General features: G+C 38.6%; 1 protein-coding gene across 3 annotated transcripts in view; it reads right to left on the minus strand.

Annotated features, from left to right (window-relative positions):
- APBB1IP (amyloid beta precursor protein binding family B member 1 interacting protein) overlaps positions 1–25906 on the minus strand; it is a 165694-nt gene that overhangs the window by 135045 nt on the left and 4743 nt on the right. The window contains exon 2 of one of the 3 annotated variants that reach the window (XM_023735013.1): positions 22160–22210. The exons of the other annotated variants lie outside the window; for them this stretch is intronic. The gene's annotated coding sequence lies outside the window, so the exon portion shown is untranslated. The remainder of the gene's footprint in view (positions 1–22159; positions 22211–25906) is intronic. 3 annotated transcript variants of the gene reach the window in all.

Here is a 25906-nt window from a genome sequence, read left to right on the forward strand (position 1 = left end):
TGCTTTCTTGGTGGTGTGTGTTTCCCATGTGTCTCTGCTCACTTCTCTCTTTTATATCTCAAAAGAGATTGGATTAAGACACTATCTAATCTTGTAAACCTCATCAGAATAACCTCATCACAGTGACAGAATTTACAACACATAAGGAGATCACATATAACCTCATCATAGTGATACAGTTTACAGCACATAAGGAAATCACATCAGATTATACAGTCATACTATACTGGGAATCATGATCCAGCCAAGCTGATAGATATTTTTGGGGGACCCAATTCAATCCATGACACTCTTCAAAAGACAGAGAAGGAAGCAATACTCCCTGATTCATTCTATGAAGCAAACTACCCTGATACTTAAACTGGCCAAAGACATTATAAGAAAAAAAAAAAAAAAAACAAACAAACAAACTACAGGCCAATATCTCTTATGACTCTAGATGCAAAAATCCTCAACAAAATACTAGGGAAGAGAATCCAACAGCATATTAAAAGAGTCATACATGATGACCAAGTGTGATTTATTCCAGGAATGCAGGGATTGTTCAACATTAGAAAATGAATCAATGTAATGCATCACATCAATAGGACAAAGGAAAAGAACCACATGATTACCTCTAGGATGTAGAAAAAGCATTTGATAAAATCCAACACCCTTTCTTGGCAAAAATCCTAAGGAAGATCGGAATAGAAGGGGAAATTCTCAATATGATTCAGGGCATATATGAAAAGTCAACAGCTGATGTTACACTTAATGGAGAATAACTCAGGGTTTACCCCTTGAGATCGGGAATAAGACAAGGGTGCCAGCTCTCACCACTTCTATTCAATACTGTATTAGAAGTCCTAGCCAGAGCAATAACGCAAGAAAAAGAAATAAAAGATAACCATATTGGAAAATAATAATTAAAATTATCTCTATTTAAGGATAATAAGATCCTATACATAGAAAATCCCAAACAGTCCTCAATAAACTTCCAGAGCTAATAGGGGATTTTAAAAAAGATGCAGCGTACAAGGTCTACAATCAGTTGGATTTCTATACACTAGCAATGAGAAATCTAAAAGGGAAATTAGGTAAACAATTCCATTTACAAAAGCATCTAAGAGAATAAAATGCCTAGGAATAAATTTAACCGGGGATATGAAGGATTGATACAATAAAAATGATGAAACACTCCTGAAAGAGATTAAAGAAGATTTAAATAAATGGAAAAGGATCCTAAGGGCAAAATACTGAATGATGCAAGAAGCATCAAGGGAAAATGGAAGGAATACAGAATCAATGTACCAAAAAGAACTGGTCGACATTCAACCATTTCAAGAGGTAGCATATGATCAAGAACATGGTATTGAAAGAAGTCCAAGCTGCATTGAAGGCACTGACGAAAACAAGGATCCAGGAATTGACAAAATACCAATTGAGGTGTTTCAACAAACAGATGCAGAGCTGGAAGTGCTCACTCGTCTATGCCAAGAAATTTGGAAGACAGTTACCTGGCCAACCAACAGGAAGAGATCCATATTTGTGCCCCTTCCAAAGAAAAGTGATCCAACAGAATGTGGAAATTATCATTAATACCACATGCAAGTAAAATTTTGCTGAAGATAATTAAAAAGTAGTTGCAACAATATATCAACAGGGAACTGCGGAAATTGAAGCTGGATTCAGAAGAGGACATGGAACGAGGGATATCATTGCTGATGTCAGATGGATTTTGGTTGAAAGCAGAGAATGTCCGAAAGATGTTTACCTGTGTTTTACTGACTATGCAAAGGCATTTGACTGTGTGGATCATAACAAATTATGGATAACACCGAAGAATGGGAATTCCAGAACACGTAATTGTGCTCATGCAGAACCTGTACACAAACTAAGGAGTTGTTCAAACAGAACAAGGGGATACTCCATGGGTTAAAGTCAGGAAAAGTGTGTGTCAGGGTTGCATCCTTTCACCATATTTATTCAATTTGTATACTAAGCAAATAATCGGAGAAGCTGGACTATATGAAGATGAATGTGGCAACTGGATTGGAGGAAGACTCAGTAACAACCTGCAATATGCAGATGACACAATCTTGCTTGCTGAAAGTGAAGAGGGCTTGAAGCACTTACTGATGAAGATCAAAGACTATAGCGTTCAGTATGGATTACACCTCAACATAAAGAAAACAAACATCCTCACAACTGGAACAATAAGCAACATCAGGATAAACGGAGAAAAGACTGAAGTTGTCAAGGATTTAATTTTACTTGGATCCACAATCAAAACCCATGGAAGCAGCAGTCAAGAAATCAGACAATGTATTGCACTGGGCAAACCTGCTGCAAAAGACCTCTTTAAAGTGCTAAAAAGCAAAGATGTCCCCTTGAGGGCTAAAGTGAGCCTGACCCAAGTCATGGAATTTTCAATTGCCTCAAATGCATGTGAAAGCTGGACAATGAATAACGAAAACAGAAGAAGAATTGATGCCTTTGAATTATGGTGTTGGCGAAGAATATTGAATATATCATGGATTTCCAGAAGAAAGAACAAATCTGTCTAGGAAAAAGTACAGCCAGAATGCTCCTTAGAAGCAAGATGGTAAGACTTCATGTCACGTACTCTGGACATGTTATCAGGAGTCCCTGGAGAAGAACATCATGCTTGGTAAGGTAGAGGGTCAGCAAAAAAAAAAAAGGAAGACCCTCAATGAGACGGACTGACACAGTGGCTGCAACAATGAGCTCAAACATAACAACAATTGTGAGGATGGCACAGGACCAGGCAGTGTTTTGTTCTGTTGTACATACAGTCGTTATTAGTTGGAACTGACTCAACAGCATGTAACAACAACAGGATGGCTAAGAAGAAAGAAAAACAGAAAATAACAAATGTTGGTCAAGAGGTGGGTAAATTGGAATCCTTATCCATTGCTGATGGGAATGCAACATGGTGCAGCCATTGTGGAAAACAGTATGGTGGTTTCTCAAAACGCTAAAAAAAATAGAACTACCATACACACACGTCATCAAGTCAATTGTGACTCATAGTGACTCTACAGGACAGAGTAGAACTGTCCCATAGGGTTTCTGAGGAGCAACTGGTGGATTTGTACTGCCAACCTTTTGGTTAGCAGCCCAGCTCTAAAGCACTGTGCCATCAGGGCTCCAGAACTACCATATGACCCAACAATTCCATTCCTAGGCATACACTCAAAAGATTTGAAAGCAGAGAGTCAAACAGAGACTTGTAAACCAATGTTCACTGCAGCACTATTCACAATAGCCAAGTGGTGGAAACAACCTAAATGCCCGTCAACAGATGAATGGATAAACAAAATGTGGTACTTACATACAATGGAATACTACTCAGCCAGTAGGAGAAATGAATTCTTGATATGTGCTATAATATGGATGGAGTTTGAATGCATTATGCTGAGTGAAATAAGTCAATTACAAAAGGACAAATATTGTATGGCCTCGCTTATACAAAAAGACAAGAAAAGGCGAATGTATAGAGGCCAAAGTTTATTAGTGGTTACCAGGGTGTGGGGAGGGGGGAAGAGGGGGTTAATGGTGATAGAAAAGTTGCACTGATTAAGGGTAGGATTGTAAACCCATTTCTTTTAATAGCTGTCAATAAGTTGTACACCTGTAAAAAGTTGAATTGGCAAAAGTTGTGTGATAGATATATTTACAACAACAACAAAAAGAGTAGCTGCTGAGGCTGCTTATGCACAACCAAACACCTCATTTGATTTGGTTCCTTGGTTTGGACACTTGTTGTTGCTGTTGTTGTTGCGTGCCATCAAGTCAATTCTGACTCATAGTGACCTTACAGGACAGAGAGAACTGCCCCATAGGGTTTCCAAGGAGCAGCTGGTGGATTTGAACTGCCAACCTTTTGGTTAGTAGCTGAGCTCTTAGCCACTATGCCACCAGGGCTCTGTTTGGACATTTACAGTCATGGTTTCATGGGCATCCCAGTTAATTTGCCTAAAAATGCATTTAATGCTTCTGTTCTACCTCCTAGTTTGTTGTGTAGTGCCTGGGATCTTAAAAGCTTGCAAGTGGCCATCCAATGCACAATAATTGGTCGCTATTTGCTTTGAGCAACAGAGGTAGAAGAAGTGTCAGGAATAAGAAGAGGATATGGAATGTGTGGCTAATTGCCTCCATGAACAACTGTCACCTTTATTATGAGGCCAGAAGAACCAGATGGTGCCCAGCTACCATTACCAAACATTTTGATCAAGGATTCTATAGAGGAATCCTGATCAATGGGGGAAAATGCAAAATAGAATTTCAAATCTTATGGAATCCAGAGCTTCTGGATCCACGGAGCCTGGATAAAGCCCTGAAACTACTGCCCTGAGATAATCTGTAAACCTTAAACCAAAAATATCCTCTGAAATCTTAAAACCAAACAATTGTTTAGCTTAACTAGTAAAAAAAATGTCTGTCTTGATGTAAAAATGGCATGGTGGAGGCATCTGACCTCCTCTAATTTCACGTGGGGGAAGGAGAATCAAGATCAACAGCCCAACGTTCAGAGCTATGGGACGGAGGTCAGACATACCTCCTCTCTAATCTTTTTACCAATTCTGACACCAACCATCCTTCCCATGCACTCTCTACTTCTCTGCTGAGTTTGATAATTTGTTGCAATGGCCATACAGAATTCACAGACAATAGTCACGATTATGGGTTTTTTTTAAGGGAAGTAACAGGTTCAGGAAAACTCAGCATACAGTTCTTCCATCAGGACAGCCTCTTTTCAGTCATGCCTGCAGGCACGCCCCTCTCTGGCCCCTGGCCCTCTGCCCTGTTCTGGCAATTGTTACAAAGCTCTTTTAGCTCTACTGATAGGTGCCCTGAGGCACCTCACTCCGCCCGTAATCCTCGCCCAAAGGCGCTCAGCTCTAGCTCCACCAAGGGTCAGCAAACCTAGCTCCATCAAGTGCCCAGAGGCACCCTACTCTGCCAGCAAGCCTCCTGCCCACAGGCACTCAGCTTTATTGCTCTGTGGGCCAGGAAACTCACCACATTGTCTCTTGCCCCTGCTGCTGTTGTTTCTCTGTCACTGCTTCTCTCCGTCTACAGTGTTACAGCTCTGTCTCTCAGTTTCCTGGTTCCAGGAGCTTCTCAGTTCAGGGATCCCGGGTCCAAAGGATGTGTTCCACCCCTGGCTCTTCTTTCATGGTGGTGGTGAGATTCTCCCTTCCTGCCTCTGGGAAGGCTCATTCTAAGCCTACCGGGAGGGCAAAACTGACCAATCCCCTCATTAGGGTTCCACACATCTTATTTGCATGGTCCCACCCCACAAGGGTGCCATATACCTTATTTACTTTATTAGCAAGCTATACAATCCCCTTGGTGGGCCATAATCACTTAATCTGCATAGTCCCACCCAGTCATTTGGTGGGAGTTACAAAAACTATGGCTAGAAAGGCCATATTAAGTAATTAACTGTACCCTACTATAGCATTATGCTCTTTTAAGAATTATCTGTATGGGATCAAATTGACAACAGCAACTCAAACGATTAGATAGGAACCTTAGGGGACTGTGAGTTTATGTTAATGAGGGGGGAACAACTCAGAAAAAGGAGGGTGAAGACGGTTACACACTCAAAGAGTATAATGAATGTCAGTGAATTGTACATGTAGAAACTGTTGAATTGGTGTATGTTTTGCTGCATCATATTCTCAACAACAACAAAATAAATAACATTTTTTTAAAAAAAAAAGATGGGGTGAATGTCCACTTCCCATGAATCTGAACAGGTGAATGCTTCAATGATAAGTGTGATATGGCAGAATTGATTCTATGTGACTTTGGCGGGTAGCCAATTAAAGGTCATTCACTTGGGAGTCTTAGAACACTCACTCCCTAGACTTTCCTTCTAGGAACCCAGCTGCCATGCTGTGAGAAGCCCAAGCCACATGGGAGGGTGACAGGAGGCCTCCAGTTACCAGTCCCAGCCCAGCCCAGGCTTGTCTGTGAAAATTGTCCAGATGATTCTGTCTCCAGCTGCTTGGGTCACCCCCAGCTGTTCACGTCTTCTTAGCTAAGGTCACAGACATCATCGAACTGAGACAAGCTAGCCCTGATGTCTGAATTCCTCACCCACAGAATCAGTAGCCATAATGAAAAATCACTAAGTTTGGGTGGTTTGTTATGCAGCAATAGATAAGTGGAACAAATAATCATAATCCCTGCCATTTCTTGAGATGCTTCTATGTTTATATTATATCCCTCATCCTTTAAACTGCTATGCAAAATACATTTTCCCTATTTTGAAAATGAAGAAATAAGAGACTCTGAGAAGATAAGTATCATGCAAGGGCATATATCCAGTAAAAGGCTAGTTTCTGTCAAAATTTAGTGAATAAAAAAAATGCCAAAATGACAGTGTTTAGTCACCTACAGATAGATTTAGGAAACAGCAAACATTACAAACTAATAATGATACAATTATGCTTATTTTTTCTTATACTTATTTTTATACTTATATTTTTCTTTAAAAAAGGTTAGTGCTTTTCCTATGGAGAATTTAAAGCATTGTGTCCACCCATCAGGAAATGCAAAAGTCATTATAAACTTATTATTAATTATAATTACTAATCATTTTGTAATTATTATATATAATATACATAATAATGTCATTATTAATTACTAATTTGATTTAATTTCTTTTGTCATAATTATGTTTGTCATGAATAACACAAGAATTTGTGTCCCTGAATATGCTAACTAGATAGAAATCTACCTGCCCACAGAGCATCATTAGCACCAACCTAGTTAAGATCTGAGCACATTCATGAAGCAAAGGACACCCATCAGTTCAATGGACATCTGATGATATTTAACAGGTCTATGTGAGTTTCTGTGTGTATGAGAGTACTTATACACAATTTCCTATGATTATTTTTATATATGGCACATGAAAGCCTTTTTGATTATGTAATTATAATTTTCTGCACATAGTCTACATGGGATCAAATCTGGTCTGCAACTACTGTATTTTTCATTTCTCTCTTAAAGCTGTGAGAAACCACAAGTGTAGAATAGAAACAAGGCATTTGAAAATACAGAAGTCCCCTGAGTTCTCTTCTCAGTTTTAGACTACTAAAACCAATTCTTTATTTAATTTATACATCAATAAAACAAAAACAGTAATTAAGGAGCTTGGAATTACCCTCAATCATCATTCAAAAGGTGGAGCCTCCTCTATCATCAGAAAACATTAGGTTTGAATTTGATGACTTGATGCATCAAGCTTGGGTACAGATGCCAACCTTGAGCAACTTATTTAACCTTGTTGAACCTCAGTTTCCTCATCTGTAAAATGGGGACAGTAAAGCCTAAATAATAAAATTGTGTGAGGACTAACTTAGCATAGTTAGGCCCTAGCACAATAAATGGCACATAGTGGTGCTTGGGTATAAAACACAGCAACCCCATGTGTGTCAGGGTAGAACTATGCTCCATAGGCTTTCAATAGCTAGTTTTTCAGAAGTAGGCTTTCAACAGCTAATTTTTCAGATTGTCAGGCCTTTGTTCCAGGTGCCCCTGGGTGGACTCCAACCTCCAACCTTGCGGTTAGCAACTGAGCGCATTAATAGGTAGGTATAATAGGCAGCGACCTTTAGGGTGGATATGAGCCAGAATCGACTCGACAGCAATGGGTTATATTTAAAATGCACTGAAAACTTCTGGTCCCAAATAGTAGGTGGTGAATATGTACTCACTCCTAAAATTCCAATGAAATGACTGTAACAGTCTGGAAAGCAAGAAAGGATTGCATCACTAGACCAAAAATTTTCAAAAATTTCTGGAAGATGTTAAGCAGAAGAGACTGTGTAGACAGAACAACTAGAGCTAAAGAAACAGTAGTCCAGTATGGGTCTAGGGGACAGCTACTAAAGAGAGACCCAAGGAAAACACCTAAGATGCATATCAGCAAGGATGGGAATGTAGGGACACCCAATTAAAGAATTGGCTGCTATGGGCCATCTGACTTCTCCGTTACAAAGAACAATCAGCTGCCGTATTTACCCTCAGTCGAAAATCAGACAGAACCCTTGCCTAATGTGGGGAAAGTGTCTCTCTGGTTCCTAAGGTGGGTCTTGAGCTCAATAAAATAACTAAATCAGTGCCCAGAAAGCTTGGGACCCCATAAACAACAGGCAGACCCCAATCCAACTGACCAATCAGAAGGAGGTGGAAAGAGAAACTTCCTCATACCAGTGAAATGCACTCAAAACTCTAAGGCACTCCACTTTTAGCACATAGCTTTTCTGGTCTCAGCAAATAGCATTCAAGGAGGGCTGAAGCTTACATGCCTGATCCTTATCCAAACCAAAGTGGAGAGCTGCCTGTCCATAAATCACTACACTCACAGAACTCTATAGTCAGCCTCCTAGTCAAGAAAAAAGCTTACTCCAGGAAAAGACTTTCACAGCTGATGAGTAAACCCATACCATCTTCCTATGTTAATTATTTTTGTCCTTAAATTAAAATTATAAATCAATAACCACGGGTTTTCAATATTTGAGGAAAAACAAAAGAACATGGAATCATCAAGACTGAAAATTCAGAATACTGACTCCCAAGGAAATAGAGTTAATAAAAGAAATAGAAAAGAAATGCTTAAAAAATTCAAATGATTGCCTTTAGAGAGATTTAAGATGACAAGTTATAGCAACAAGAATAAGTTGCTATTTAAGAAGCAACCTCAAAAATAAGAAAACAACAAATCACTATTATAAATATAGATGCAAAAAACTCACATAATATTTCAGAAAATTCATTTCAGATATATTAAAAGAACAATAAACGAAGACCAGGAATGCAAAGACAGCTCAACACTGGGAGATATATTAGAGTAATTAACCAAATTAAAAAATTAAATGATAGGACATATGATCATTGGAATAGATGGTGAACAGACAGTTGGTAAAATCTAATACCCATTCCTGATAAAAACCTTTTAGTAAGGTTGAAATGTTTGGTACTTTCCTAAATTTGATAAAGGATAGCTACCAGAAACCAATGGCAAACGTTATTCTAATTGTGAAAAAACAAAAAAGTGTTCCTATTAAAGTCAGACACATATCAAAGGGTCTTGCTATTATTGTTATTATTTAATTTTGTTTTGGTAGTCTTACACAATATGATTAGTCCAGAAAAAGATCTCAAATTTATAGACATTCTAAGGCAGGACTAAGCAAATTTTTCTATAAAGATCCATACAGCAAATACTTTTAGGTTTTGTAGGTCATACAGTCTCTGTTGCAACTATTCAACCCTGTTGCTGTAGGGCAAAAAGTGCCATAGAAAAAAAAGCATGTCTGTGTTTCAGTAAAACTTTATTTTACAAAACCAGGCTGCGGCAAACTTGGTCCACTTGTTATAGTTTGCTAACTTCTGCTCTAAGGAAAAAAACAAAAGTAGCTTTATATGTAGATGATATGATTATCTACCTACGTAGAAAATTCAAGGGAATCAAGTGAAAAGGAGAATTAATAAGGTGACTGATGTGAGGTAAATATACATAAATTAATAGCATTCCCTAATGTCCAGCAATAAATGTTAGAAAGTGATATGGCAAAAAGATCAAATTTGCAACAGCAACAAAAGCTATGAAAAACACAGAAATAAATAATAACTAATTTGCTAGTTCTAGATGGAGAAAACAGCAAAATATATGGCACAAAAGAAGACTTGAACAATTAGAGAGAACTACCATATTACTTGGATCTGCAATCAATGCCCATGGAAGCAGCAGTAAAGAAATCAAATGTGTATGCTTGTACACCTCCTACCCTCACACACACATAAACAAAATGGTATCTGACAGAATTATGAACTGGTAAAACTCTTTTGGAAAAAAATTAGAAAATACATATCAAGATTCCATAGAAGAATCCTGATCAAAAGGGGGTAAACATAGAAGAGAATTTCAAATTCTCATGGAATCCAGACTTTCTGGAGCCATGAAGATTGGATGAACCCCTGAAACTACGGCCCTGAGATAATCTTTAGACCTTAAACCAAAAATATCCCCTGAAGTCTTCTTAAAACCAAACAATAGTTTAGCTTAACTAGTAAAAAATATCTGGCTTGAGCATTACGCTCTTTCAAGAACTATCTATATGGGATCAAATTGATAACAGCAACTGGAAAGATTAGATAGGAACCTTAGGAGGCAGTGAATTTATGTTAATAGGGGAGGAACCACTCAGAAAAGGAAGGTGAGAATGGTTGCACCACTCGAAGAATATAATCAATGTCACTAAATGGTACATATAAAAACTGGTGAATTGGTGTGTATGTTTTGCAAATAAATAAAATTATAAATATATATATATATTTACATATATATAAAGGAATCTTGGAAATGTTCATTCTCTTTGGTTTACTCTTTGGTTGAACCTTTATGAATTCAAGGAAATTTTATAAAATATGAAAACAATTCTATGTGTGCTGACAGAAACTGCAGCATTATTGAATACTAAAAGCAATCTAATGGGATGGGAAGAATTAATTACTGTAATTCACTCAATGGATTTCTTTGCTACCATTGACAATGGCAATAAAAACTGTGTAACAATATATGTTAAGTAAAACAAGCAGGATACAAAATTACAGTAATGTAAGGAAAAAAACAAAGGCACAGAAGAAAAAATTCTACAAGGTAAACCAATATGCAAAACAACGCTTGTGTTAGACTGCTGGTCTCTTTTGATCTATTTTCCAAATTTTCTATAATGTTGTATTCATTTCATAATTTAAAATAGTTAAGAGTAACAATCATCACAAAAACAACAAGCAATTGCTTTTAAGTCCACATAAGTGATTCAAAAGGTCATGTTAGCAAAACCAGAGGTTAAAACATAATAATTTCCACTTTCAGGGCTGCTCACAACAAAGAAGAAAAGATATTCTTCTCTCCCTCGCTCTATGTTAGCTTTAAGCTCCTAAACATTGACAGGGAATCAATTTCAGCTTTGAGGAGGACAAGAGCATTCCAACAGTTTCTCATCTCTCTTGCCTAGACACTAAAAATTCTTAGTGAAAAGTAGACACAAACTAAAATGTATCCTTCATATGTTGTTTTTAATTGGCCAATTTAATAGAGGTTTTTTTTCAAAAAAGGTGTTTCATTTATTTATTTATTGTTACTATGCTTAGTAGAAAAGACTACTTTCCAGTTCATGTTTTTCTTGTAATCAGCTAATTATTTTCTTTATTTCTCTGGAGGCAACAACTGCCATTAAAAACAGCATTATTTATCTTGGTTCAGAACTGATTTACCATTAAACTTTATGGCTAAGGACATACTCCTTTATTTATACAAATTATTTTGAAGATTAAATCAATGTTTTACAGAGAATAATACTAAAGATTTGGCTTACAAAATTATGACCCTAGCAATTCCTCTCTATATTTGACTGATTAATGGCAAAAATAAAGATATTACAACGGATTTGAATAAAAATTAGGCTTAGCTTATATTTATTGAAAAACTAATTACATATCAGAAAATCTCAAAAAACTCCCTTAAGGAGAAATTGTACAGGTCACATATTTTCTGACCAAAATATAATAATAATAGAAATTAATGATAAGAGATTAAATAAACAAGAAACTCCTTAAGTTAAAAGTGTTTTCCTAGTAACTTGGGATCAGAGAAGAAAATTTCGTAAGAACAATTACAAACTATTTAGAAAATAACCACAGTAAAAATTACACACACACACACACACACACACACACACACACACACACAATTCAACCAGTGAAACTCAGGAAATTTTGGAGAAAAAAATAGTAATGAAAGACTTCCACAATTACAATAGAAAATAATAGAACATAACAGAATGTAGAAATATATTCAAGATTATCAAAGACTTTGATTCTTTATAATTTACCAGAATCTAAAACATAAAATGGAATATAATTTTAATTTTGAGGGCTAGATTATAAAGTCTTTGATTTGTACCTGCTTTATCATTAATAACTAATTTCAGAACACTACAACTGTCCAATGATGCCCTCATATAAAAGATAATGTCTTAAGGCACAACTCAGGTTTGTTTTGGTATGGGCTCTGGGAAGAAAATGTGATCCTGGAAAATATGCCGGGTACATTTCTTGGTCAGAGTCTCATGGACTTTTCCAGAAAAGGTCTCACGTAGAACTTCCAAGAAGCCTTCCATTAAGTTCTTGCACCTTCCATTCCACTCACCTTCCCTGTGGTCCAAGGGGACTGTATTGACAAACGTATTAGTTGGATTATTTTGGGGGGATGTCAATCCTCCATGATCTTTGTTTTATATTATACTTATTCCTATTATCTAATCTACAGATATTGCTGCAGAGTGAAGCAGAAAAATCTGATCCATCTCTCCTCACACTTAAGCCCCGCCATTATACTTCCCATTGCCTGCAAGGCACTTCCACAATGCTGTCTCACAAGAGGGTCAAATACAACATGACCAGAGTCAAACTCTTACCCCCTTTCAGCTGGTTTCTTCTCCACCCCATCCTCAATTCCTCTGGCTTGCCAATATAAGTTGTGGTATAGCCAGATCTAAGCCAGAGGTTACCTTAGAACTGGGGAGAAAGGCAGCACAGAGAAGCCCTACATGAAAATCAGATCTAGGGTAAGAAGTGGAACAGTGCAGTGAAATTTCATGTAAGTGGCATCCTATAATATGCGGTTTCTTTTGTCCAGCTTCTTTCACTTAGCGTGTTCTCAAGGTTCATCCATACTATAGCATATATCAGCACTTCATTTCTTTTTATTGTGGAATAATTCATCGTATTGAAATACCACATTTTATCTATCCATTCATCAGTTGATGGATATTTGGGTTGTTTCTACTTTACGACTATTATGGATAATGCTGCTATGAACATTTGGGTATAAGTTTTTGTGTGGACATACATGTTTTCATTTCTCTTGGGACAAATACCTAAGAGTGGAATCACTGGGTTATATGGTAATTCTGTATTTAACTTTTTGAGGAGCCGACAAACTGTTTTCTAAATCTCTGGTGCCATTTTACATTCCACCAGCAGTGTATGAGGGTTTCAACTTCTCTATATCCTCACCAACACTTGTTATAGACTGTCTTTTTGACTTTAGTCATCCTAATGGACGTGGATGGTATTTTGTGGTTTTGATTTGCATTTCCCTTATAACTAATTATGCTGGGCATCTTTTCATATGCTTATTGTCATTTCTATACCGCCTTTGGAGAAATGTCTATTCAGGTCCTTTGCCCACTTTTTAATTGGATTATATGTCCTTTTTTATCATTGAGTTGTAAGAGTTCCTTAAATATTCCGGATACAAGTCCCTTATCAGATACAGGTTCCTGAGCAGCACAAATAAAGTTCTGTAGCACAGCCTGCCAGTTAAAAATGAAGTTAGTCTCTCATCACTTCCGAGTGCAGTGGGAAATTGTGGAGGGCCATCCAAGGCCCTCCATGGTCACTATCCACCAGAGGCCACTGCCCCCTAAGGCCTTTTTCAGGAGTGACCAGGGTGTGTATGTAGCACAGAGGAACTAAAGCAGTGGCCAGGTCAATAGGATATCTGGCCAATGGGTACAGACACCAGATCTGGAAAGTCCATGTCAAAAAAAAAAGGCAAGCAGGAAGTGAAGGAGTGCGGCATGGACAGGGCTTCTAGTACAGGGGCAGGAGCTAGATGGTTGACCCACATTCTTAGAAGAAAAGCCTTATCTTAGCCCTCCTTCTTCTCACCAGTGTGCACAGGCTGCCCTCATATTTCTCCAGCTGGTTAGAACAGCTGCTCAGAGCAAACATCTTGTAGGATGGGTTCATTCACAACCTACCCCCCAACACACCACTCTGAATTAATTGCCATCTTCTTCCCCTCAGTAAACCTTTGCTTGACGTGAAAGTAGTTTGTCTCTTTCCCTACATTTGTATTACCTCTGTGTTGTTTCTCACATTCTTCCTCCATTCATGTAAGTCCTACCTACTACAGAAGGCCAGTTCAAGGTCTACTGCTCAATCCTGGCAATCTGCCCTCATCTCAAATCCTGTAGCAGAAGAGTTAGGATCACTAATTTAACAGTTTATGAGCTGCCTCTGGTTTACCTGCCTCTTTATATGTATTTTTAGCTTCTATGCTGTAGGGGCAAAATTTATACCTCAGCTTTCTTAGTATCTGGCACTATGCCATGGCTGGCACTCAGAGCTCATGATGTACTATTATCAGTATGGTAGAATTCTTGCCTTCCGTGCAGGAGACCCAAGTTCAGTTCCCAGCCAGTGAACCTCATGCACAGCAACCATATGAGGCTTGTGTGTTGCTATGATGCTGAACAGGTTTCAGTAGAACTTCCAGACTAAGACAGACTAGGAAGATAGTCCTGCTGATCTACTTCCGAAAATCAGCCAGTGAAAACCCTATGGATCACAATGGCCCGATCTGCAACCGATCATGGGGATAGTTCAGGTCAGGGCAGCATTTTGTTCCATTGTGCATGGGGTCGCCATGAGTCAGGCGCTGACTCAAAGGCAGTTAACAGCAACAACACTCATTATTAATATGTATCAGTACCTACTTTAAAATAAGTATAGTAGCGCATATGTATATATATATAACAGTAATTATAAGATCAGATACCTATTTAATTCTCAAAGCAATCCTATGACATAATGACATTATTCCAGTTTATAGATTATAAAACTAAGGCCTAGAGAAATTAAGTAATTTGTACGAGGTCACACAGCTAGCAAGTGGTGGAGCTGGGCTGTGCCCAGGGCTAACTTTAAAGCTTATGTTCACAATCATAACCATGCCAAACTGCCTTCTCAAAACACACAGACTCTGGTTATTAAAAGGTGGAAATACATGGCCATCTTGCTCATATCTCCATTACAGTGTCTATATGTTCAGTTCTAATACAATTTTGTGTTTTCTTTTATTGCACACCATGAGCTTGGTTACAAGAATCTTGTATTTTCATCTAAGTGTCTGACACATGCCAACCACATATTCAGTAAATACACTTAGCTACTGGGTGATCTTGGGCAAGTTATTTAACCTCTTTGTTGGCTTCATTTCCTCATCTAGAAAATGGCAATGAAAACAGTCCCACCTCATACAGATGAGATAGTGCCTTTTTAAAGTGCTTAGTACAGTGTCTAACACATAGAAAGTGCTTAGCATCAGCTATATTGTTGTCATCTTCATTTTTATTACTACGTTCTCCCTCTAAAACTATCGGTGCAAGTAGTCAGTCATTTATTCTGTCTCTGTGTATCTCTTTCACACACACATACGCACACACAGAGTTCCTGAGTCCACAACTGCATGCCTACTTCTGTTGTCTGGTGCATTTCTCTGCACATAGAGGCTGAGTTAAACTGCCCTTTATTAGTAGGCTGGCACATTTTAAAAGACTAAGCCACTGGGGAGGACACCTGTAGGTACAATTTCTAGGAGAGAGATTCTTAACCATTCTGAACAGGAGGGAAGCTGCATCAGAACCTCCCTGGGTCTTTTTCAAACACACCCTAGGCACCTGCAACTGCATATTCCAAATCTCGTCACCATCCTCCGCCTCCCAAAACCCCCCAAAAAACCCACCGCCATCGAGTCAATTCCGACTAATAGCGACCTGGAGTTGAGAACGACTAACTACAATGAGGGTCGTCAATGACAGTGTGCTATGCTTGTGAACTAGCAGGTGGAAGAGGAAAAAAATTAAAAAGAGTTGAAAACCACGGTTGCCTAGGGCAACAAATCACATTTCCTGGATGTGGGTTTAGGGCATCTTGCTCCTCCATTTCTTGCCAGTTCTTTTTCAGTCTCTTTTTACCTTTGGGCAGAATCCATAAATATCAGGGGGAAGGGGAGAAAAGAGTAAAAAGAAAAGTAAGCAACGATAATTTTAGGTTTATTGTTTTTGTTACTAGAGAGCTAATAAATCATTCTGGTACAGTTAACAGATTTAACTATGAATTAAAATCAGGTTCCAAGAATAGGCCTCATACTATAGAAAATGCTGTTCCCTTCAGCTTACTTCCGAATTCACCTAAGATCCTCTACTCAGCTGCTGACCTCCAGTCAACACATAGTATGAACGGAACCCGCTGCTATCAAGTCGATTCCAACTCATGGCGACTCCATGCGTGTCAGCATAGAACTGTGCACTCTAAGGTTTTCAATGGCTGAATTTTCAGAAGCAGATCATCAGGGCTTTCTTCCAAGGCACCTCTGAGTGGACACGAACCTCTAACCTTTTGGTAAGCAGCTGAGTGCATTAACTGTTTGCACCACCTATGTACTCCACATATAGTATAAGGTACAGCATTTGTGAACTTTTCTAGAGCTCTGCTGTCCAATTCAGTAACCACTAGACACATGGATCTATTCAGCACTTGAACTGTGGCTAATCTGAATCGAGAAGTGCTGTAAGTGTAGTTCTGAAGACTTAGTATAAAAAAAGAATAAAATGGTTCATTAGTTTTCATACTACTTATATTAAATTTAATGTAATTAAAATTAATTAAATTATAATATTCTAAATATATAATGTTACATAAAATACATTATTAACATTAGTTTCACTTGTTTCTTTTTATTGTTTTTAATGTGGCTTCCAGAAAATTTTAAATTATATATGTGCTTTGGATTGTATTTCTATTGAATAGTGCTGGGCTACAGTGTTACAGTTCTGTTACTAAAAGTGTCTGAGCATTTGACTCAAAAATAACAGGTGATCTGAATATTACTCACCAAGTATTAAATTAGAATCACCCCATTTCCTTTCCACTGTACTTTGCGCTCCAGCACTGCCAAACTGTTTAACACATCTAATCTGGTATGTGGGGCGGCCTTCTTCCCTTTGGCAGGCCACCTGGAAACATCTTGATCCTTCAAAATGCCTCTTGGTCACCCCATATGTCTTTTCCATAATCATTCACTTCACCATATTATTGCTATATTTATCACTGCACATTATACACTGCAATGCATTTATTCACATGCTGTTGCTTCCAATAGACTAGAAGCTTCTTGAGGGTAGGGGTCATATCTTTTCCTATTTTGTATCCCCACACTGGCACATCATTGGCCCTCCATACATGTGTGTTGAAACTGAAAAAGAATTAAAAAATTCCTATTATATTGAGCAGAGTTTCATTCAACTGAAGTGCAGGTGTAAGCACTGTACACTCTTTGGTAAACTCAGCCCTGAGGGATGCTTCTCTGCTCTGACATAATCATGAGCTATCTTGGAGTCTCAGTTTCTCTATTTAATAGTAGTGTCATGATCCCTCTTTTCACTGCATTCACCCACACTTATGGCCCAAGTAACTTCATTTTTGTTTGTTGGTTTAATCTAAGGACTTTTTCAATAGGGAAAAAGAGTTTTCTGCAGAACTAGCAAACACACTAAAAAAGTCTTGGTCTGCTAAGCTATGTCATTTATGGAGTTCAATCAGAAGGAAGTCATTATCCTAAAAAGAAAACAATACTACATCCCAAACCTAATCAGTTCATTGACTTGACTGTCAGCTGTGAGTTGTTATTAACAGAGATGAAAGGGCTTGTTAGTACTATAAATAGCTTTCAATAAGTTTACTTAATCGGTAACTTTATTGAGATAATATAGTGTACACAAATAATACGGTATGAAGTCACCTGAAAAAAAATTTGTGGGATTGTTTTCCTCACATAATAAATTTGTTCTTTTCTTTTTTAGATGAAATCCTAACAATGCACCTGATTTAGGACTAGACTTTTGCCCTGTGAAAAACAGCCTATTCAAGGGTAACCCAAGGAGTCCTGGTGGCACAACAGTTAAGTGCTCTGCTGCTATCCAAAAGGTTGGAGATTTAAACTCACCCAGCAGCTCTGTGGGAGAAAGACCTGGCGACCTGCTACTGTAAAGACCCCAGCCTAGGAAACCCTATGGGGTAGTTCTACTCTGTTATATGGGGTCGCTGTGTCAGAATCGACTCGATGGCACTCAACACCAACAAGAAGCAGTACACTAAACACTACTTCATAATTACACTGCCTTGACACCTATTAATAACTAAAATAAATGAAATGTCAATTATCTCAATCCCTGTTAGTAGCTACATCCTAACTACCTTCAGATTTCCAAATATTTTTTAAACAATGTCATCTATCAACAGTTGCTAGTGAATCTTCGGCCCTGCTCTAACACTCGAATCCATCTGAAATCGAGTTGTGCAACGAGGAAGCTCCCCTCTCTTCCAGATCTGGTCTTAGATTTTGAAAGTATAAATATCTTTAGCCTCTGGGAGCTCTTTTGCAGAAAAGGTCTCTGCTCTTACTCAGAATTCAGTTTTTATACTTTACAGTCACAGAAGCCTTCTACTGCATTTTTAGTAGTCATTTCTTACTTTTCTACTTATTAAAAAATATTTTTTTATTGTCTTAATGCCCATGGAGCTAGAATATTAGGTTTAACTGATTAGCTGATTATTTTATTTAAATAATAAAGATTGTCGGTCAATCCTTTCACCAAGTGTTAAAAGAATAGTTAAAAAGCATTAGGATCCCAAAGATCTGGTTTTATATCTCTATTCTTTTTTTTTTTTTTAAATTGTGCTGTAGATGAAGATTTACAGAGCTAATTAGCTTCTCATTAAACAGTTAATACACATATTGTTTTGTGACACTGGTTCCCAACCCCATGATGTGTCAACAGTCTCCCATTCTTGACCCTGGGTTCCTCATTTCCATTCATCCAGCTTTCCTGTCCCCTCTTGTCTTCTCATCCTTGCCCCTGGGCTGGTGTGCCCATTTAGTCTCATTTTGTTTTATGGGCCTGTCTAATCTTTGGCTGAAGGGTGAGCCTCAGGAGTGACTTCAGTACTGAGTTAAACGGGTGTCCAGGGGCCATTCTCTTGGGATTTCTCCTGTCTCTGTCAGGCCAGTAAGTCTGGTCTTCTTTGGTGAGTTAGAATTTTGTTCTACATTTTTCTCCAGCTCTGTCCAGGCCCCTCTACTGTGATTCCTGTCAGAGTGGTTGGCGGTGGTAGCCGGGTACCATCTAGTTGTGCTGGTTATGTCCCCATTCTTAAACTGCGTCACTCTAAACTGCCACTTCTAATCTGTAAAATGGAAATAATAACAGAACATTCCCGAAAAGTTACTGAGAATGACCTTAGCCTAACATATAAAAAGGAGTCCCTGGGTGGCACAAATGGTTATGCATTTACCTACTAACCAAAGGGTTAGCGGTTCAAACCCACCCAGGCACCTCAGAAGAAAGGCCTGGTGATCTGCTTCCAAAAAGTCACAGCCATGAAAACCTAATGAAGCGTTAAGTTGGAATCTACTTAACAGCAACTGATTTTAACTTATAAGAAGCCCACAGTATTTACCAATTCATACTTCATGTCTGCATCCAAAAGTGCACTTCTGATCCCTTCCCCTCCAACTCCCCATCTCAGTTGATGGCAATTCCACCCTCCCAGTTGTTTAGGCCAAAAAATTTGGAGTCAAAGTCTTCCTCTCACACCCCACATCCACTCTCAGGAAATACTATTGGCTCTACCTTCAAAAATACGCAGAATCCAAAAACTTCCTAGCGCACCCTTCGTTTCCATGCTTGCTCCCTTCAGTTTATTCTCAGTAGCAGTTACAGTGAGCCTTTTAAAAGTAAGTCACATCACATTACTCAATGGCCACTCAATTTCACTCAGAGTGAAAGGCAAAGTTTTTACAATGGCCTACAAGGCTCTACATGATTTACCATTTCCCCTGCTCTCTTACCTTTCCAACCACATCTCCTTTTACTCTCTCCCTTGCTCACTTACTTCCAGCCACACAGGCCTTCTTGTTGTTCCTTGAACACAACAGGCATGCCCCTGCCTGACAGCCTTGGCACTGGTCAGTTCCTCTGCCTGGAACACTGTCCCCCTGATAGTCTCTGGATGATGCAAATGGTTAACATTCTCAGCTGCTCACTGAAAGGTTGGAGGTTCGAGTCTACCCAGAGGCACCTCGGAAGAAAGGCCTGGCAATCTACTTCTGATAAATTAGCCATTGAAAATCCTAGGCTGTACAGTTCTACTCTGACACACATGGTCGCCATGAAGTCAGAATCCAACCTATGGCAACTGGTTAACTCTGTCTTCTCCTTCAAACCTTTGCTTAAATCTTTTCAATGAGGCCAAGCCAGACCAACTTATTTAATATTGCAACTTTACTTTGTTCAACTTTTTCTCTTTTTTATAACACTTTTCACTTACCAATACCTATATTATTTACTTATTTATTATGGTTACTATTATCTGTATCTTCCCACTAGAATATAAGCTCCACAAATGCAGAGATGTTTGTCTTTTTTGCTCACTGATGAATCCCAAGCACCTAGAACAGTGCTTGGGAAATATTTTTTGAATGATTGAAATGTATTTAAAATGGAAATCGAAATATGGAACAACTGTTGTTGTTGTTAGGTGTGTTAAGTTGATTTCGACTCATAGCAACCCCACGTGACAGAGTAGAACTGCCCCATAGGGTTTTCTTGACTGTAATCTTTATGGGAGCAGATTGCTAGGTCTTTCTCCTGCGGAGCTGCTGGGTGAGTTTGAACTGCCAGCCTTACAGTTAGCAGGTGAGTGCTTAAGCGTTGGGCCACCAGAGTGCCATTCCTTAATTATATATTCTTTATTACACTTCAAAAATTACAGTACTCCACTGACGAATCTTGGTCACTTCATTAATTACTAAGACACCACAAACTATTTCTGTGTTACTTACTCAACCATTTGTAACCTACTCTATTTTTATGCTATTTAAATTAATGTAAGTTGTCTTTACTTAAGGGCACACTATCTAGCATTTATTATCATGCCTAGACTACAGCATTCATAGGGATTGCACCTCAACATAAAGAAAACAAAAATCCTCACAACTGGACCAATAAGCAACATCATGATAAACAGAGAAAAGATTGAAGTTGTCAAGGACTTCATTTCACTTGGATCCACAATCAACACCCATGGAAGCAGCAGTCAAGAAATCAAACAACACATTGCACTGGGCAAATCTGCTGCAAGAGACCTCTTTAAAGTGTTAAAAAGAAAAGTTGTCACCTTGAAGACTAAGATGTTCCTGACCCAAGTCATGGTGTTTTCAATCGCCTCATATGCATGTGAAAGCTGGGCAATGAATATGAAAGACAGAAGAAGAACTGACGCCTTTGAATTATGGTGTTGGTGAAGAATATTGAATATACCATGGACTGCCGAAAGAACGAATCTGTCTTGGAAGAAGTACAGCCAGAATGCTCCTTAGAAGCAAGGATGGCGAGACTAAGTCTCACATACTTTGGACATGTTATCAGGAGGGATCAGTCCTGGAGAAGGACATCATGTTTGGTAGAGAGTCATCGAAAAAGAGGAAGACCCTCAATGAGATGGATTGACATGGTGGCCATAACAATGGGCAAAAGCATAGTAATGATTGTGAGGATGGTGCAGGACTGGGCAGTATTTTGTTCTGTTGTACATACGGTCTCTATGAGTCAGAACTGACTTGATGGCACCTAACAAAGATCAGGGATTGAATTCTAATTCCTGTTTCTCAAGTGCCAATGTACCTAATTCCCAGTTTGACATCATCCTTTGCAAATGCACATACATGCTTTCTAAGTGCTTTAAAAAAAAAAAAAAAAACCACATTCAGAATACTGACTATCTCCAGGGAAGAAATTGTTCTTGTTAGGGAGGAAATAGGGTGATGCTATTATCAGAAAACCAGGGGATGTATTGGAAATATTCCATTAAGCTGAGTGATAGATACTCAGATATTGGCTTTATTATTATTTGTTGTAACTTACATATATATAATACATCATCTTGTAGGTAAAAAATATTTCATAATAAAAAATGAAGGAAAAAATCTGCAAAACACAAAAATAAATCTAATCTAGTGTCTGCTTTTTCTAATACTACTTTTTATTTCTCTCCAGGCTGATGTGATATAAATCTTCCAGTCAGTTGTGTGGGAACAACCGCTAGATGATTTAGCATTTATTTCCCCTCCCAGCCCCAGCCATCTTACTGATGAGTTTGTGATATGGGACCATATCAGAAAGATCCCCAGCAGAATTATAAAAAAAAGTATCATACTCACTGCTTTGATGATTTAATCAATTTAGTAGGCTGTCTTAGTCATCTAGTGCTGCTGTAACAGAAATACCACAAGTGGATGGTTTTAACAAAGAGAAGTTTATTTCCTTACAGTAAAGTAGGCTAAAAGTCCAAATTCAGGTTGTCAGCTCCAGGGGAAGGCTTCCTCTCTCTGTCAGCCTTCTCATCATTGTTCCCCCAGCATTTGGACCCCAGGTCCAAAGGACACGCTCTGCTCTTGGCACTGCTTTCTTGGTGTTATGAGGTCCCCAATTCTCTACTTGCTTCCTTTTCCTTTTATCTCTTACAAGAGACAAAAGGTGGTGCAGGCCACATCCCAGGGAAACTCCCTTTACATCGGCTCAAGGATGTGACCTGGGTTAGGGTGGTGTCACAATCCCCGCCTAATCCTCTTTAATGTAAAATTACAATCACAAAATGGAGGGCAACCACACAACACTGGGAATCATGCCCTAGCCAAATCAATACACATATTTTTTGGGGGACACAATACAATTCATGACATAGGCTGTCATGAAGGATCAGATGGTAATAAAGATAAAAATGAAAACACATGATTGCTGCCAAATCCTATTATTTTTCAAAGCACATAATAACTTCAAAATTGATTATAATATCTTGTTTGCCCACTATGATAAGCCAACTTCTTTGCTTGGTTACCTTCTATCCATCCTCCCTTCCCTGATCCCTGGTTTGGCATTTGTTGTTGTTATTGTGAGGTACTGTCGAGTTGCCCCAATTCATGGCAGCCCAACTCATGGTGATCCCACACACAACGGAACCAAACACTGCCCAGACCTGCACCATCCCCATGATGGGCTGCGGATCTGACCATTATGATCTGTGGCATAGGAACCCTAACATGTGTTCCCACAGCACACGACTCTATCCCTACCTAGCACTGGTCCTGAAGAACGCGACTGCCTCTTTATGTCTCCCCTGCTAGACTATAAGCTCAATGAGGAAAGGCCCTGTGTTTTTTCACCATTACAGCCCCATCACCTGGTACAGGCCTTGGGCACTGGTATCAGACTGCCTTAGCTCAAACATCAGCTCGGCTTCTTATTCACTGTGTGAGTTTCTTAACGTCTCTGTGCTTTCACTTCCTCAGTGAAAAAAATTGCGAATCATATCAACCATGTAGGACAGAGTAGAACTGCCCCATAGGGTTTCCAAGGCTATAATCTTTACAGAAGCCAACTGCCACATCCTTCTCCCGTGGAGCGGCTGGTGGGTTCGAGCCGCCAATTTTTCCAGTACTTTAACCACTACACCACCAGAGTTCCTTTCAATGAAAACCGGGGTGGGGGAGTAACAATTCATAGCAGTACTAATAATAACATTAGGATGTAAGGGTTAATGAAATGACACATCTAAATCGGTTAGCACAGGGTCTGGTACACAATTTAAGCTAAATATTATAATTATTATGGTCGCTCAGTGGTTAAAAGCTCGGCTGCTAACCAAAAGGTTGGCAGTTCAAATCCACCAGCTGCTCCTTGGAATCCCTACTGGGCAGTTCTACTCTGTTCTATAGGGTTGCTATGAGCTGGAATCAACTCAACGGCAATGGGTTTGGTTTTTGGTTTTGGATTACCATTTTGTGATCAAGCAGGAACTGGATTGACAAGGAAGAAATGAAAATAGCTCCCATGATTTTTTCTTTTTTAACATTTTATTGTCGTTTAGGTGAAAGTTTACAGAACAAATTAGTTTACTATTCAACAATTTATACACAGCTTGCTTCGTGGCATTGGGTGCAAGCCCCTGAATGTGTCAGCACTCTCTCCTTCTGCCCTGGGTTCTGTGTGTCCATTTGCCTAGCTTTCCTGCCCCTACTGTCCTTCCGAACTTTGCTTTTGGGCAAATGCTGCCCTTTAGGTCTTGTATAGTTGATTGTTCTGAGGCGTACATTCCTCACTGGTGTTATTGTTCATTTTAGACCTGTCTATTGTAAGGCTATAATGTGATCTCCGGGAGTGATTTCAGTTCCAAGGTTGAAGGGTGTTTAAGGGCCATAGTCTTGGGGGTTCCACCAGTCACTATCAGACCAGTAAGTCTGGTCTAATTTATGAATTTTAATTTTGTTCTACATGTCTCTCCCACTCTGTCCATGACCTACTATTGTGGTCCTGGTCAGAGCAGTTGGTAGTGGTAGCCGGGCACCATCTAGTTCTCCTGGTCTCAGGCTACTGGAAGCCGTGGTTCATGTGGTCTATTAGTCCTTTGGACTAACTGTTTCCTTGAGTCTTTGGTTTTCTTCACTCTTCTTTGCTCCAGATGGGAAGAGACCAATTGTATCTTAGATGGCCACTCACAAGCTTTTAAGACCCCAGTCGCTACTAACCAAGGTAGGATGTAGAACACTATCTATATGGATTCTGACATGCCAATTGACCTAGATGTCCCCGGAGACTATGGGACCTCGTCCATAAAATGATTCTTAATGATTCAAGTTCACAGCCAACGTTCAGGAAGTGTTTGGAAACTGAGTCATGAATTCAAGCTTCAGAATATGTACTGAGAAGATGTGGTGCTACCTCTCTGCTTACTCATACCTATCAGGGTTGGTACCTAGGGGCCAACTACGTCTCAGAGGCTTACAACATTTTGATGGCACAACCCAGAAGTGAAGCTGATATATTCTGCACATTTAGCAAACACTTTTGGAATCCTAATTATGGTGCCAAGAATTTGGCTAGGCCACAGAGATGCAATGGTGGTAGGTCATATCCTAGTCCCCAGAAGCCATCCTCAGGCCCCACCCTGCCATGCTGCATGTACAACTTGGGGCCTTAAATGGGTGTAGATGGTTCAATGCACTCCTTCATGCTGCTATTCTCTCTTCTCAAGAAAATTGGAATTGTTACTTTTCCAGAAACATAGCAGTTTCCTCTAAAAGTCATATTTATTATGATAATTATACCTATAATAGTCACAAATAAACATTGCTATACAATCAACTGTACCAATCTAATACCTTAGGGAGCCGACCTTTATTTTGTACTTGAATTTATAATAAATGCTTACACATTAAGTCACTTGTTACTAAGGATGACAGAACTGACATAAAATACACATATTTTCATACTGAAAATATTGTTTTTAATAAGAATTTTTCTATTTTGAGGTCAGAATTCCTAAGATTGCTTTATTGCCTATAAGATAAATTCACTAGGCTCTACAAAATTGTAAAGATTGGGATCTTATAGACTATGAAATGCAAACTTAATTTATAAGGTTTGTTGACTCACTAAAGGGTTTTAGGTGCAAAAATAATTAAAATGAAACTGAATAGGATTATAAATTTAAAAAAATGTTTTTTGAAAGTAGTATGGTTTAAAAAACTCAAAGTGGCATCTCAAATACAGATATTTATGGCAATGAACTTTATAAATAGTTCATTCTAATAATAACATGAAAATATCTGGAACTTTCTAATTATAATTGAAAAATTCAATTTAATTATCAACAAAAAAGGCAAAAATAGTACATAATTTACATTCTTAGGACATAAAAATACAAAAAATGTAATGGATGCTACATAACCTAGTAAGTATAAGTATATAAGTATTTAAGTTTTAAAATAAGTGTCATGGTTTGAATTATGTCCCCCCAAAAAAAGTGTGTATCAATTTGGCTGGGCCATGATTCCCAGAATTGTGTGGTTGGCCTCCATTTTGTGATTGTAATTTTATGTTAAAGAGGATTCCGGTGGGATTGTAACACC

Source organism: Trichechus manatus, unplaced genomic scaffold, assembly GCF_000243295.1.
Source record: "Trichechus manatus latirostris isolate Lorelei unplaced genomic scaffold, TriManLat1.0 scaffold00075, whole genome shotgun sequence".
Taxonomy (NCBI): Eukaryota; Metazoa; Chordata; class Mammalia; order Sirenia; family Trichechidae; genus Trichechus; species Trichechus manatus.